A 15,569-nucleotide genomic window follows, 5' to 3' on the forward strand; every position below is an offset into this window, starting at 1 on the left:
TCTTATTTTCAAAGAGAACAGCTGAACACCTACAGAACAGTTCCATTTAAGACACTGCTTAAATTATGGTCATATTTTATTCAGAGTGAAAAAGTTGTCAGTTCCTGACCTCACAGATCAGACAGCTGGACATCTAAGGTTTTTTGCCTATAATGAATTACATAAGATAGGTTTAAAACCAAAACGGTTTAGGCCTGACTTTAAAATGAACTGAACTATGGTTTAACTTCTATTATAAAATGTGCAAAAATTATTTTGTAGGGTTCACAGTTTGTTTCAATACTCTTTAATCAGAATATGTTCAGACTGTTTCAATCATCTTTATGAAAGCCAGACAATGTTCCTTCTTGCTGCCACAACATCACCATTAATGACTCAGCAATGGGGAATTCAGCAGAAGTAGAATTTAGGACAGGTATGGTGGAGAATAGCAAAACCTAGCTTCCATTTTCAAAGCAACATTGACCATGAAGCACTGACAGATACAAAACAAACAAATGAACCAGCTTTTCGGGCCTGAGCCCTCAACCTTGTTCACACAAACAGAGCCTGGGGTGCATGTGGAATGTCGTTCAACTTTGAGTCACTACTGTTATGAAGTGTTTTGTACCAGCTAGGGCTAGATCTTTGGGCATCAGAGTCCACATTTGTAAGTTAGGTTGAGAAAGACACAGTTTTTTACAACTGTTTCTTCAGATGAAAATCACAGAATCTGTTTTAAGAGTCTGGGAGAATAGCAAGGGATTGCTAAAGAGGACCCAGCTGAAAAAAAATTCTCCTAGAGATGCAAAGAGCAGACTGACTTAGTTTTGTAGCAGAGTTAAGGCCTCTTCCTCCCATCCCAATCGCATCCCTATGAGTAATAAATGTGAGCACAGACCAGGGCAGATGAGAAGCTACAGCCAGTGCCTGCACCATGCAGCAGCACAACCCTCTCCCACACTCACCCTCCACCAGAAGCGGGAGGACACATGGTGGAAATGTAGATGCAGGGAATATGAGACTGCAGTTATCCCTCCTTCTTCTGAAGAAAAAGGATGAGGAGCTCACGCTGTTCTTAATGTAGACCAGGACTAGTATCAGTCCTGTTCCTAATGGTTACATCTACTCGTTTAAATGAGTAGAAAGATGTTGATTTACAGGAACTGATGACCTCTTATTGACCTTACAATAGAAAAACACAAACAAGACAGGAACCATCATGATGCCCATGTCAGGTTTATAATTACTCCATTTCAGTAAGATACTCATATGAATATATAGACAGTATATTCAAGCCAATATTAGAATAAGAGCAACACACTCACTTGATGCTTTTTACTTTGCCGGAAGTTAAATATATCTTCGTGATTGCAGACATAAGCACACTTGCTCAGACCTTCCACTGGCCTGATAAATGGTATGGTGGTTTTCCAAATCAACTGGGACAAGTCAGGTGACAAATGATTTCCATTAGCTTCAGCAGAATGGAAACAAAACAGATCAATACAAATGATTTGCAGCAAGTTCAGATCATAAATTTCCTTTTGCCCAGTTCCATCATTTTAAAATAGAAGCATTCTCCCCACATAGTATGAATAAAGGCAGCAGTGATCCAGAGATCTGATCATTCCAGTTACAACAAACTGCTCATGATTACAGCTTGGAGTACTTTTTAATCAAGCATTAATTCTACTCAGTGATAGATAACAATATTATTTTAAAAGATGGCAAACGATAAAAATTATAATGACCATATTTTTTGAAAATTAATTGGATCCTACTGTTATGCAAAAGCCTTAACAGTCCTATATGCTACTTTTACTGTACTAAAATCACCTGTTATTTTGCTTTTGCCTGTCCTCATGTGTCCATGTGTCTATGATGCTTCCTAAACTCTGTTTGTCAAGAATATTTTGGGATCACCAATTCATTAGGTCTTTGAGATCAAAAAGCAATAGATTTTGAGCACACACGGCAAGGAATAGTTTGTGCCATAGATCCTTGTTCTTTGTAACTGGCTAAATTAACCGCTATTTAACAAACTAGAGTACCAAAATATACTCATCTACTGTAATGTTGAGAGGAGATGCACAGTGATTTATTAATCTGCTCTTATTGGGTAAACCATCTATACTAGTGAAAAAGACATTCATTAACAGGAAAAAAAAAAAAAAATCAGTGAAGCAAGAAAGCCATTAATTCATTCCCTCAGAGCACCTCACTTTGAGTTACATAATACACTTCCACAAGAACATGCTTTGGGGAAAATTCGTTTGTAAATTAGTTAACATAGTGATAAACACACACTGATGTTTGCTATTTGCACTTACATTCTATCAATATATCTATACAGTTATCAATGTTAGTGATGTCTCCTTAACTGACTCTGATTCTGGGTCCCTTTCCATACACGAATTCTTAATGCTAAACGCAAAAGGAAAAAAACTTCCCATAAAATTAAGTAGTCTCCCTTTCAGTGTATTGTCTTTAGCTCTTTTACCACTAAAAAAAAAAAAGAGAAATAGAAGGAAAACACTGTCTCTTTTCCATAACAACACAATAATATTTTTTCAAAACACCCCTCCTCTTGACATATGGAAAGGTGGAGATTGCAATTTTCTCCTCAGGATGGCTACATGACACCCTGTATGGGGCATACCTCTGCCTGCCTTGTCACAACACTTGTCCCTGTCTCCTACCTATCTTTATTCAGAAGCCACACAAAGAGGCCATTGGTAGAAAACAGACCTTTCTCTGATATAAAACAATCCTACCTTTCCATTTTTGTACTTAACAGCATAAACTAAAGAATTGTTATATATCACAAGTGGGTACATTTATGAGTTGGGATCCTATTTCTAGAAACAAATCTTAAGAAAAACAGCATCATGGTTTAGAAGATATAGCAAGTACTGTAGTCTATTTGTATATACTAAGTATTTCTCTGGAGGAAGAAAGCAAAAAAAAAAAAAAAATCACCAAAATGGAATTTAGAACTTATTTAAATAAACTAGAGCTGTCTGGAAGCTAATTAGAATGAAATGGCCTCTCTTCAAAAGGTAGAATAAAAAACTAAGAAAATACATGTTTTACTTTACTCCAGACAGGAGAGAATTTCACCCACGTTGCAAAATGCTCTGTGGTGCAAATTACTTCAAATCCAGAGCACCATTTCCCCATAAACACTAAAAAACCCCCAAGTTTACAAATACAGCAGCTGATCAATATAAAACAGACATAGCTCTTTTAAAAAAAGATATGAAATGCATCAGCACAGTTTTATTTAATTTGGAGAAAGTGGAATGAGAATGTATTTTACCCCAAATTTCTGGTGTAATTATGAGATTTACTGCTGCACTTCGATTTCTGCCTCCCTCTCTCTCAGCTACCCCACCCAATGGTTCTTACCAAAGTGTGCTTTCCTGCACATGGAGCTTTTCTAACGTCACGGCTGAACACAAAAGTGCAGTTTCTGTAACCCGTATTTCAGAATGGGTGACACGCACACCTGTGCCAGCGCCTGCCAGATATTCTGTCCCACCACTGACTTTCTGTGACTCAGTTATTGCACTGATAAATCCTGTCACAGCTTTGGCCTGCTCTGCAGGACACTGAGGTCATTTGTTGAGAAGTTCTACACAAGAGTCAGCTTGCGGGCACTACCCCATCCAATACCTGCTAAAGAGATTGAGCACCACAAAGCAGACAGGTAGATTTCATTTCAGTTTTTCACTCTGTCAGGAAGTAAAAACTACATTGGAGGGTGGGAAGCAGTTATCTGCTGTCCCTCAGCATTATTTTGGATCTCCCCTTCCCACCTACATTCATCCCCAGTGCACTTCTTCATTTAATCCAAGTCATTCTGTACAACTTAAAGTCAAAAGCTCAGATTGTTTTTTTATTCCTAAAAGGTCACAGAAATTCACTTTTTTGCCCCCCTCTTAGCAGATAAATACTGAAAAAGCAAGTTAACCCAGTTCACAGTACATTTCATCAGTTGGTTTAACATCTAGGAAGAATTTTTAAATTGGTTTTGCAATCGTTTGCTCACTGTAACACACTACATCAAAAGGACTGAGTAAACACCAGCCATATTAGAGCGTTTGAGAGGTAGCGACTGCATTTACTCAACACTTATAACTCTAATAGATCAGGAATAGAATAATGAATTATACTGTGTATTCTTATGCCTATACAGAAATAAGTGCAATATCTATAACCAGTAATGTTATGATGCTTCACAACTGAGCCACGGTATTTTTCCATTTCAGGGGAAAAACAAGACAACTGACAAAACCATCAACAGAAAGGACTGCAAGAGGCTGTCAGCTTTTCTAAAAGCCTCCATTAGGCTTCCCAGCTTCTTAGAGGAGAAAAATAAGAGAAAAATAGACAGAAAGAAGAGATGCAGCCTCTAAAATGAGCAAATGGTCACTTTAGGACTGCAGCTGCTTCTCTCTGCGGGAGGCACAGACAAGATACCAGAAGAATATTTGGCAAAGATGTTCAATATGGAGAGAAATACATAATGTGTGATCTATGGTGCTATGCTTTCCCCTTAAACAAATCCCATTCCCAGATGGCCTGTGAGATATTAAACTATTGCTTATGTTTGCACTTCCAGCTGGAGACTGTATATAAACAAAACTACTTCTGTAAGCCTCTTCACAGTTCAGTAGAATATTTATTCTTACTCTTAAATAAATCCCTTTAACAATATTAGATATAGATAAATACATAGAATTTCAACATTAACTTATCTCTCCACTGCAGAGTTATTAAAAAAAAAAAAAAAGCAAGAACTTCTCTTGGTCCAGTCTACTAAAAAGAAAAATCAGATGTTGTAATTGAGTATTAACTGTCCTCTGTGCCTTAGAAGCCTCTAAACACCAATGCAAGACTGAAAGCAGGAAAAACATCCAATGAACGCAGTAACCTCCTCAATTTGAAACCATTTATTAAATATTTTCTCTAACTTTACTAAATATACTATGAAGTATGGAACCCTCAATTGCTCTAATTGTTTTTTCATAGAAGCATAGACTGGTTTGGGTTGGATTGGGACCCTAAAGACCATCCACTCCCAGCCCCCGTGCCACGGGTAGGGCCAACTTCCACTAGCCCAGGTTGCCCAAAGCCCCGTCCAACCTGGCCTTGAGCCCTGCCAGGGAGGGGGCAGCCACAGCTTCTCTGGGCAACCTGTGCCACTGTCTCACCACCCTCACAGGGAAGGATTTCTTCCTCTATCTGATCTAAATCTACCCCCTTTCAGTTGAAAACCCTTATCCCTCTCATCCTATCACTACACCCCCTGATTAGGGACACATCGCTCGTGTAGGCCCCCTTTAAGTACCGGGAGACCACTAGTCTTCCTTTTATCACTGACATACAGACTTCGTTCTTGTTGCCCTCAATATCTCTGGCCAGGTTTAATTCTGTTGGGGCTTTGCCCTTCCTAACCTGATCCCTGGCTGCTTGAACAATTTCTCTTTATTCCTCCCAGGTCACCTGTCCTTGCTTCCACCCTCTATAGGATTCCTTTTTGTGTTTGAGCTTGTCCAGAAGCTCCTTGCTGATCCCTGCAGGCCTCCTGGCAGTCTTACCTAACTTGCTCTTTGTCAGGATGCATTGCTCCTGAGCTTGGAGGAGGTGACCCTTGAATACCAACCAGCTTTCTTGGGCCCCTCTGCCCTCCAGGGGTTTATCCCGTGCTACTCTGCCAAGTAGGTCCCTGAAGAGGACAAAGTCTGCTCTCCTAAGTCCAGGGCGGCAAGCTTGCTGCTTGTTCCTTCATGTTTAATCAAACAGTTGCACCTAGAAAAAACCTTGTTTGGTAAGAGGAATTCCCTGGGTACAACATATATTTGTAATTTTGGGGCTCCAAATTAAGTTTCCATGCATGTATACGAGGAAGAAAAATTGATGTTAGAAGACAATATTGAGAGCATAGAATAGATCTAGAGACAGCCAAGTATTTCAAAGGAATTAAAAGACAGAAGAATGCTAAAAATATACTTGGAATATCAAAACCTCGAGTTAAGTGAATAAGAAAAGTAATTAGCTTTCCCTGCTGACACTGCTTTCCTGTCAGTAGCACAAGAGCACCTAGTGACAGGGGCAGCTGGCCAAGTATTTGACAGCTGTCCACATTGTGGGGGGTGTAGGAGAGCAAAAAAAAGCTTAGACCATGGAACTAAAGAGCTTTGAAAAAGTTACGAATGTTCTAAATATTACTTCATGAGCAAGCTGATGCACAGGTTAATATTAGAGCTGAGCTAGTTTACTTAAAAAATCCAAGCCAACATATAAAAATTATTGCTGTGATTAAAGTTCACTGGTACAAGCAAAATTTTATCTGGTGTGTTCATCCACAGGCCTGTTTGTACAATTTTCAATTGAAAGTTTATATGCTGACAAACTGTTTTGTTAAATAAGAGTAAGATGTCTGTACTTCGAAATGTATTTGCTCAAAGTTTTATGAAATCTGTCTCCTCCTCCAAGTAGCAGAGTCCCTGATCAGCAAGTACCCCTGTAATGCTAAGTCTACACTAGCGTCAAAGGTCAACAGAACTGATTCCCAATAGCTTTGTTTAGGATTGAGACCAAATTAAAACAGAAAGATCCTTCCTCCCAAATGGAAAACCAAAGTCGGTTCTAATAAGCATAGCCCTGCTTCCCCATTACAGACCGCATTATGAAACCATCAGCTGCCTCCCCTAGGCCTTCCAGAGAGCGTAATTAACATTTTACATTGCCATCTTTGAAGCTCTTTTCCTTCCCATAAACCTCTGATTCCGCTTTTACTTTCTGCCTTTCTGAGTTCTGGTAATCCATCTGCTGTCTGCTGCTTTCCTTCATCTCTCTGAACTCTCTTCAACTAGAAGACTAATTCAAGGTGTGGAATTTCACACACACAGTACTTCTGTGCTCACTTATTTGCTGACAGAAGTTCAAAGACTATTTCAGAATGTATTTGTCCTCTTTAATAATACAAAGAGGTGCAAGTGAAATTATGCACAGGGAAAGCTGCTCAGTTGCTATGCTAGCTATGAGATATATCCTATCCTATCAACCTGGATCAGGGGAACACGCAAGGTGATTCCCTGACAAGGAAAGAAATCCAGTGCTGTACTAAATTGTTCCTCTATTTCTTCCCATCCCTTTCTGTTACTTCCTCTTCTCACCCCTTTTTTTTTTATTGTACTTCTAAATGTTATCACCTAGCAGTCATTCTTACAGCTGATACAGCCTCAAGATCTAGTTTTAGCTTTAGAGCTGGGCACTATTTTTTTTATTTTTTTTTTTACTGATGGTAGCCTCACTTGCTCATCTTATTTATGCTGCTGTACAGTTGGAACAACAGATGCTGAACACATTAGTATAACAAATCACTACAGCCAGGGTAAATGGGTAACCAATCTTAGAATATAGGGTTTATTCTACAGGTGTTTTTCTTAAAGTAGCAAGTTAAAGGCCCTTATCAACAGAAAAATCAATGCTATGAACTGCACTTAACATTAGAGATGATGTCCATCCACTTTCTGTACTTTTTTGTTTTAACAGCAGAATAGTTTAACTTTTCATTCACATTTATAAAAAGCATTAACATCGTGATAGAGTCCATGGTTTCATTTGTCTAAATACAATTCTACAATATATTTACTGCCTGCTGGATACAAGTACCACTCCAAGCCACCGACTGCCTCCATTTTACTTATACCTGCAATATGAAACTCTTCACATTTGCTGCACTGCTAAGATGATTGAGATCAAATACTTTAAAAGCTATGACTGATTTTGCAAGAGCACATTTACTTGCTATTTAAAATGTTCTCCTAACTTTATTACACTCAACAATACATTCCAAGTTCACTTTTTTATCCAGGCTTCAGCATCTATTGGTTCTTTGGCTGAATCTGTACACCTCTCCTATTAGACAGGATTTGAGCTGCATATAGCCTAAGGACATCAAGAATCTCGGAATAATACAGAGCTTCATGCCTAAGCCTTTCTTGTAGCTCTAGTGCCAGATGCACAACTTCAAATGAACACAAGAAAAACCCTACACAAATGAACACAAAAAAACCCTACACAAATGAACACAAAAAAACCCTACACAAATGAACACAAAAAAACCCTACACAAATGAACACAAAAAAAACCCTACCAAAAATACCCTGAACAAAACAACCCCAACAACAGCTACCCACCAAAAAAAACAAACCCCCCAAAACTCCCAAACCCCACAATAAACTGCCTTAGTTCAGCACGAAGGCCTTTCAAATTCTTGTTCAGTAGTTTATGTCAATGTTCAAACTGTAGTTTCTCTATTCCAGGTTTCATTCACAGACAGAGCAAGTTTCACTGGATATTTTTGCTATGTGTTTCACTACTGCAACTTTATAAATAATCCCTGAGCGGCAGTGCATGAGGAGTTACTGAAGATGCCAGGATCCCTTGGTTACCATTTCCTCCAGGTTAGCACCAACCACTGCTACTGCAGTCACCCACCTCCCAGGACTCCAGCATCTGCCAGTCCCATCCACTCCACATGGTCTCCCAGCAGATCCCAAAGTAACAGGGAAGAGATAAAAACCCAAACTAAAGCAGGAAATAGGAAACCAACCCAAAAAAAAGCGCACCTCAAAGCATAAAACCTCATAATTTTATGTCAAATCCCAAGACAGTAACATTCCCAGCAGAGCAGACAAACCTCTCTTTAATGAGCCCCAGAAGGGAAACTGCCATAAAAGTGGGGGTACCAGGGCTGGGGGGACTCAGCTCCTCCATTTCCACTTGCAGAGATGAAGGCCACCACCCTGCCCAAACCCTGCACAACCTTCCCCACCAACGTTGCTTGCAAACCAAGAGGTCCCTCTCTGCCCCAAGCCAAATTTCAGACAAGGCATTCAAAACCCAGCCTGGCTGCAGTTTACTTATTTAGCCCTCAGTGACCAGAGCATTTCACAGCTGCTGTTCTCCTGGATTTTCCCCTCCAGCTTTGCTGAACAAACACTTTTGTATTCAGTTCTTCTACCTGTATTGCTGCCTTCTATTTCCTAGAAAGCAACTACCTTTTTTGACCATCTGTCTTAAAATAAAAGAACCCCCCTGAACAAACCAAATAACCCACCCAGCACAAAAATAGCATTCCAGCCTTCTCTAAACCAGGCATGTGCAACACTTGGATCAAACAAAAGCACTTTTTTTAATTGACTATATAAACAGTCAGTTTAAGCCATCTCAGGCTTCTAGAAGGAACGGAACTTATTATAATTATGCTACAAATCACTCCTGTCTGATCTGTACAACTGGTTTTTGAAGGGCAGTTCTATTTTGAGGCTGAAAGTAGCAGAACTAGTGAATGGTGATTTGCCAAAGTCAAAACATCACAGGTAACATCCTACTGATCACAAACAGAGATGGAAAAGTCAAGCAGCTCCGTTGATCTGTGCAAGGTCTCACTGCCAGGAGAGTACTGCAGACACCCCACACTGAATTTTTAAACACATTGATACAGCTTCACTTGGTGTCAGCAGTTTACCTACACAGGCCAGTTAGCCCCCCCAACGCATACTCTCATCCAGAAATAACAGCAGTTGCCAAACTCTGCTTTAATGAATTTGGGGCTTTTTTGTGAATAGTATTTGTAAACAGGATTAAGTACAAAGTCTGCTTTGATAACTCTAATGATAACCAACATAAAGAACATCAACGAGGAGGGTGGAGAACAGAGTCAGCTTCTCGTTTTGCATTAAATTTTCTGGATTGCCAAACTGCTTAGTCCCAGCATTAGCCATAACCTCTACAGTCAGAGCTGCCAGTATTATTCCTGGAATAAAAAGCAGTCAGCTTGATCACTGAACACATAACGGTCATTTCAAAAAATACCAAGTAACAAAGTTGGGTACTGAAGAATTCTTATCTGCAGAGCAGCATGAACTGAGCATAAATCTGCAATAAAACCTCTGGCTGCACATATGGGCTATCGGAAAACACAGCCAGCCCAACAGTGCCGAGAGCGGGCCACCGCACGCTCCCCTCCCTGCAAGATCCAAAGGCCATTTCCCTGGCAGAGACCTGCAGCTCTGCTTGCCTTGGCGCACGCTGTCCCAGCAGATCACACAGCTGCCCAGAGTCACAGACCGTGTATTTGTGATGCTGCTCTGTGCGCGAGGAGCCGTTCCTGAGCATTTATACCACCCACGAATAAGGTGCTTTGGCTGTGTATGTCCCACTGCTGTTCAGGATGCACAAAATGTAGGTGCTGTTTTCCCCTCTCTCTACCCATGTACCAGCAGCTGGAAAGGTCAAGAGAGCCCATCTCATCCCGTGTTGTTCATATCTGCTGGTAATAAAGCTATATTACTTGCTTTCTGGCTGCTTCATTTCCTACACACTCAGTTCCATAAACACAGCAACACTCATCAGTCAGCTTTCACATTAGTAAATCCAGTTGTGGAAATTGTACTGCTACCCAGAGATGGTATCATGTATTTTGAAAGGCCATAATATCATCTGACTAATGGTCTAGGAGTCGATTCTCTTTTCACCAGCATTCTGAATGAGGCATAAATTAGCATATGCCAGGGGAGTTAAATCCAAAACCAAAACTTCAAACATAAAACTATATATCAGTTACAAATAAGTCACCAAAACCACCCGTATGAAAGCAGGCGGTGGAGATACAGAACCACAACAACTTATTTGGGGTTCAAAGTAAAAAATACCATTTTTGGTCACTCCAAATGTCCCTACCTTGCCACAAATAAATATTTTAAATATAAATGCTCATGGAAGGCTCCCAAAATTTAGCCCATATTAATATGCCTTTTGTTTCATGTTTGCCCTGTTAAGACATTAAGCCTTTTCAGAATGATGTTATCTTTTTCTTTTAATGCCTATTGAGAGTAGAACAGCTTATTATAAATGGATTTGGAGTTTGAGTGCAAATGAAAACAATTATATTCCCTCAACAAATAGATACTTGGTTAATTCCTAGCAATCCCTAATCTCCACACCAACTCCCAGAGCTCTGAAGAAGAAACTGTGTAAGGCTAAAAAAATGCAAAACCAATGGATTCCTTGCATTTTCTCCCACATAAAAAGGGAAAATGAGATGCTCACTATATCATATTATCCCATCCTTTTTAGGAAGTGAAGTTAAAAATACACAAGTCTACATTCTGGGACAAGCAAAGGTAATCATATTCGAACATCTGCGTCATTTTATCAGACAAGAAGTGAGAAAAACCTATTTGGCTTTTTTGACTGATGATTCTTCAGTGAAAGAACTGAAGGTCAGCCCTTGGTTTTCTGTCTCATCCTCAGTCACAGCCTGCAGCACAGTGAGTCTTCTACGGCATGAAAACCTCATTTGAACCTCCACACACTTGAACTGGCTACTCTAGGACAAACATTTTTAATGCATTCAAACACATTATGCTCAAGCACACCAACATCCTCCAGAGCACTCCAAGACCACAGATACTTTTAAAAACAGAAGTCCTAGGAGTTGTAACAGATGTGCCTGACAGATGTCAGTTGCCTTGGTATTTCACATTAGATAAGTATCAGTCAGAGAAACTTCTTGCACTTAAAAACATATTGAATGTTTGCACGGTGTATTCATATTTAGAAATATACAGCATTTCAAATTAACGATTAACATATATTAAAACAGAGACAAGTGCTTTGAGGAAAAAGTCTTTCAAGTTTAAACAAGATCTACAGATAAGAAATCAGTCTTTTTAGAAATAAATTCTTAAATAGTATTTTTCATTTGATGTTCCTGAAATAGAAGTTAACTTCTCATTAACAGAAGAAAAGCCAAAACCAGCAGAGTAAGGTCTACTGAAACTCCCATGTTAGGCTCATATAAACAAAGTGCTTATCTCCATTGGATCCTGTTGTTTCTTCTGAAGACTATAAAAGCATAATAAAACATAATTATATCTGCTCATATTGACATTTCTTTGTCACGTCAAAGACGACTTTCCCAGATTCAATCTGGAGAACAGAAGGGAAGAATCACAGACAAATCAATGTCTATGCAAAGCTGTCTTTGAAAACAGTTTTTAAAACCAGTATATAGACATGACGCTCTGAGCAACCCAGCACCGATAACCCAGGCACAGCCTGAACAGACAGCTTGCAGCCATGACCACGTTCCAGAGCGGAAGGCGATTCATCCACCCACTAATGACATGATCACAAAAGCCAGCTTTCTGCACCCTGTTCCAGTAAACACACCCTGTGGAATAGCAGCTGTACACCAAAAAGTGACTTAAAGCACCTAAGGGAAAAAACAAACTCTTAAAAAAAACCCCCAAATTTCAAGCTATGTACCTTTTTTATATTCCCCACATATAACAGCCCCACCTAACATCTCTCTCTGACAACAGAAATCTCACATACTGTGCAGTTCCTACATTTGGTTGACACAAACAGAAAATGTTCTACCTACCAAGGGATACCTGCTTCTGCAGATGCCCCACAGAAGGTTTCCACCCATGATCCTCACTCCTGGATCCACTCAGGATCCACTTATTCTCCTGTCGCCCCACCTTTACACCTAAATGTCTGAATAAATTTATCAGCTACCTTGTGATACAGAAGCTATAAGATATTACATCTTCATTCATAGAGTAGCCCCACTTCTTTAAGAGCAAAATCCTGGATTTTGCTATCAAAAAGCTCTAGTACATTAAAGCACAAACCAAGCTGGGCTACAGATCAGTTGAAGACCACACTGCACAACATTTTTCTGAACTGCAGCTTGTGTGTAAAAGTCAGATTGTCATACAACCAAAACTATAAAGAAATATTTAGTAGAGAAAGAAGATTATGCTTTGTCAGTTACATTCCCGATGAATGCGAGAAAACAACTGCTGACAGAGCTGCCATTCATTATGTACAACAAACCCAAAGAAACAAAAAAATAATAAAAAAATATTAAAAAAAGAAGTGCCTGGGGATGCTTTTTGAAGAATTTACTTACTCCGATCTTCACTGAGAAAATCTGGTCTCCTTCAAAGTAACAATCACTAACATTTTGAGATAAATAAATGTGTTACACCCACCTTACAAAATTCATCATTCTGGTCTATTAATATTCCTGGAACCAAACTACAGTTTGCAACATATATCTTCAAGCCTAGATCTGTAGATTGCTAAACTTGACTTAGTTTGAGGTGCAATAGTTAAGTTCTTGTAGAATTGTTATAGATGCTTGAAGGTTAAACTAACAGAATTATAATTTACAGTTTTTAGCACATAACCACCACCTGATTGCTGCAGAAATTTGATAAGGCTCTTATCTTTCAAACCAACCACACTACAGGATGTGCAAATCACAAGCTATTATCCTTTAGTTCCCCCTTCTTCTGGGAGAAAGGCCAGAGTGGCTGCGTTCAATGCGGATGAAGGCGGTTTGAGATGTCGCCACCATTTCAAATTCCAGCTGCAGTAGTCAGCATGCAATATGTTAAAACTAAAGGGTTTGGGTTTTTTTGTTTGTTCTCTTCCTTTTTTAATGCACTGTGTCCTACTGCAGACCAACTGCCTGTTTTTTCTGGGGGTAGAAAGGTAGAAGGCACATAAGAGCAAACCGACCTACTCAGTTACCAACGCTCCCTACCACCTCTCCTCAAGGTGACCTGTTTAACTCACAAAAGGAGCATCCTAAAGCTGCATAGCCACTTCACGTTGTATTTCAAGTCTTTTTAATTCCTCTCTGCCCAAAAATTCAAGTGACAAATTTTCCCTGCCCACACAACTCCCCCCCGCACACCCCAAGATGTACCTCTTCATACCTTGCTGGGTACACTTCTGTCATCTATCTAAGCTGGGGGGCTGCACAGCTTCTCTTCTATATAGCAGCTCTGCATTGAAAGAGGGCCCCCACCCAAATACACCAAACTAAACCCCTTAGCTGACCCTTAGTTGACTCCATTACTTTATTACAAAGAAGTTGAATTTGACTCTTGCCTAGCATAGGTTTATCTTGTATATCTTTAATAATATTTAGTATATTCGCTGTATTGTAACAGCATAATGGACTAAAAACCATTTCCTTGATTCTCAATGCACTGGTCTTCATTCATTTCTACTGAAGAATAAGCCAAACACATCATGACTGGAATATTTCACATTCTCTGTAGTGAGATGAATGACTAAACATGCAGAGCAAGAGAGATACAACATGCTTAGTTCACTTTTTTCTTTTTTTTTAAAGCATATTTAAAAGCTGTAGTATGCCCTAAACAGAAAACAGAACTGTATTAGAAGACAGTGGAATTAATTAGCTACCAAAACAAAGTACCGAGTTGAAATGTGAAGATATTCAAATGGCTGTTATACAGTCTAATACTCTAGTGACCTAAGTACAGAAATCCATTTCCCTTTAGCTGTCTACAGGAATCTAATTTACCTCAGTAGCCACCTGCGCCCAAAATGATGATATTTTCCAATATAAAAATTATTCTTTCCCTTCTCCATCTATTTACGTAGCATCTGCACATGAACTACTCCCATACAGTTTAGACAGCACTAATCATGGCTACACTTCAATAATGGATATACCATGTCCTTACCAGTTTAGCAGCACACAGCAACCTTACACGAGTCACTTGAGCCAGCAAAGGCAAGCAGCAAGTACATACAAATATTTTACTTCATCCAAAAAAAGTGTGTGTCTGTATAAATAAAATACACAGAGCTCCCAAACAGTTTTTCAGTGTTGTCCTCAAGTGTTCTCCTTTTATTTGTGCTTTACATGACTAATAGTTCTGCATGATTAATACAAGACACAGACAAATGAGGGGGTGTTTTTGTATTCCGGGCATTGAGATGATAGTGGCTGTGTTGCCACACAACTGCTTTAGTACTGTGCCTCTCTTCCTGAAATCTTTGTATTATGGAAGCATCAACCCCTTAGTTCTTAGTCTGAATTTCACTCTTCCCCAGCCTTTTTCAATTCAATCCTTCCCTTCCTTTGTTTTAAGGACATGACGCTGACAAACCAAGCCCACAATTTACAGAGTGTGGGCCAGATGACAGAGCAATCAAATGAGCACAGACCTGAGGACACAATACAGTACTCGAACTCCAGATCAGTCACAAAATCACAAAAGCAGCTTCAACACAACCTCATGCCAGAGCTACCAAGCCTGATTTTGCCAGGTGCATTAGCTCAAGTGCATTATTATACTGCTTTCCACTCCACAGCCAGCCCGGTGTCTGCCAGCTTGTATGTCTTTGGCCAATACTCCAGTGCATAGTAAAACTACACATGCTATTTGCTTAAATTTCACAGCTCATGCTCAATGTTGACTTGTCAAAGCATCTGGAAGACAAGTAGTAATGTGGCTGAGACACAGCAGAAGGCAAAAAAAAAAATTTCTACTCTAATATAGATCTACCACTAATGCTGCAGAATATTTCCTCCTGTGGCTCACCACCATCTTTTTTCTTCTCACCACCCTGTCACTGAGATTACTCTTATGAAAGTACTTTATCATGTTTTGCTTTAGATGTTTTTCCCCATGAAAAATTTTGGTCTAATGGAGCATTCCATCAGGAGGACC

The sequence above is a fragment of the Athene noctua genome, chromosome 21 (genome assembly GCF_965140245.1).
Source record: "Athene noctua chromosome 21, bAthNoc1.hap1.1, whole genome shotgun sequence".
Classification (NCBI taxonomy): domain Eukaryota; kingdom Metazoa; phylum Chordata; class Aves; order Strigiformes; family Strigidae; genus Athene; species Athene noctua.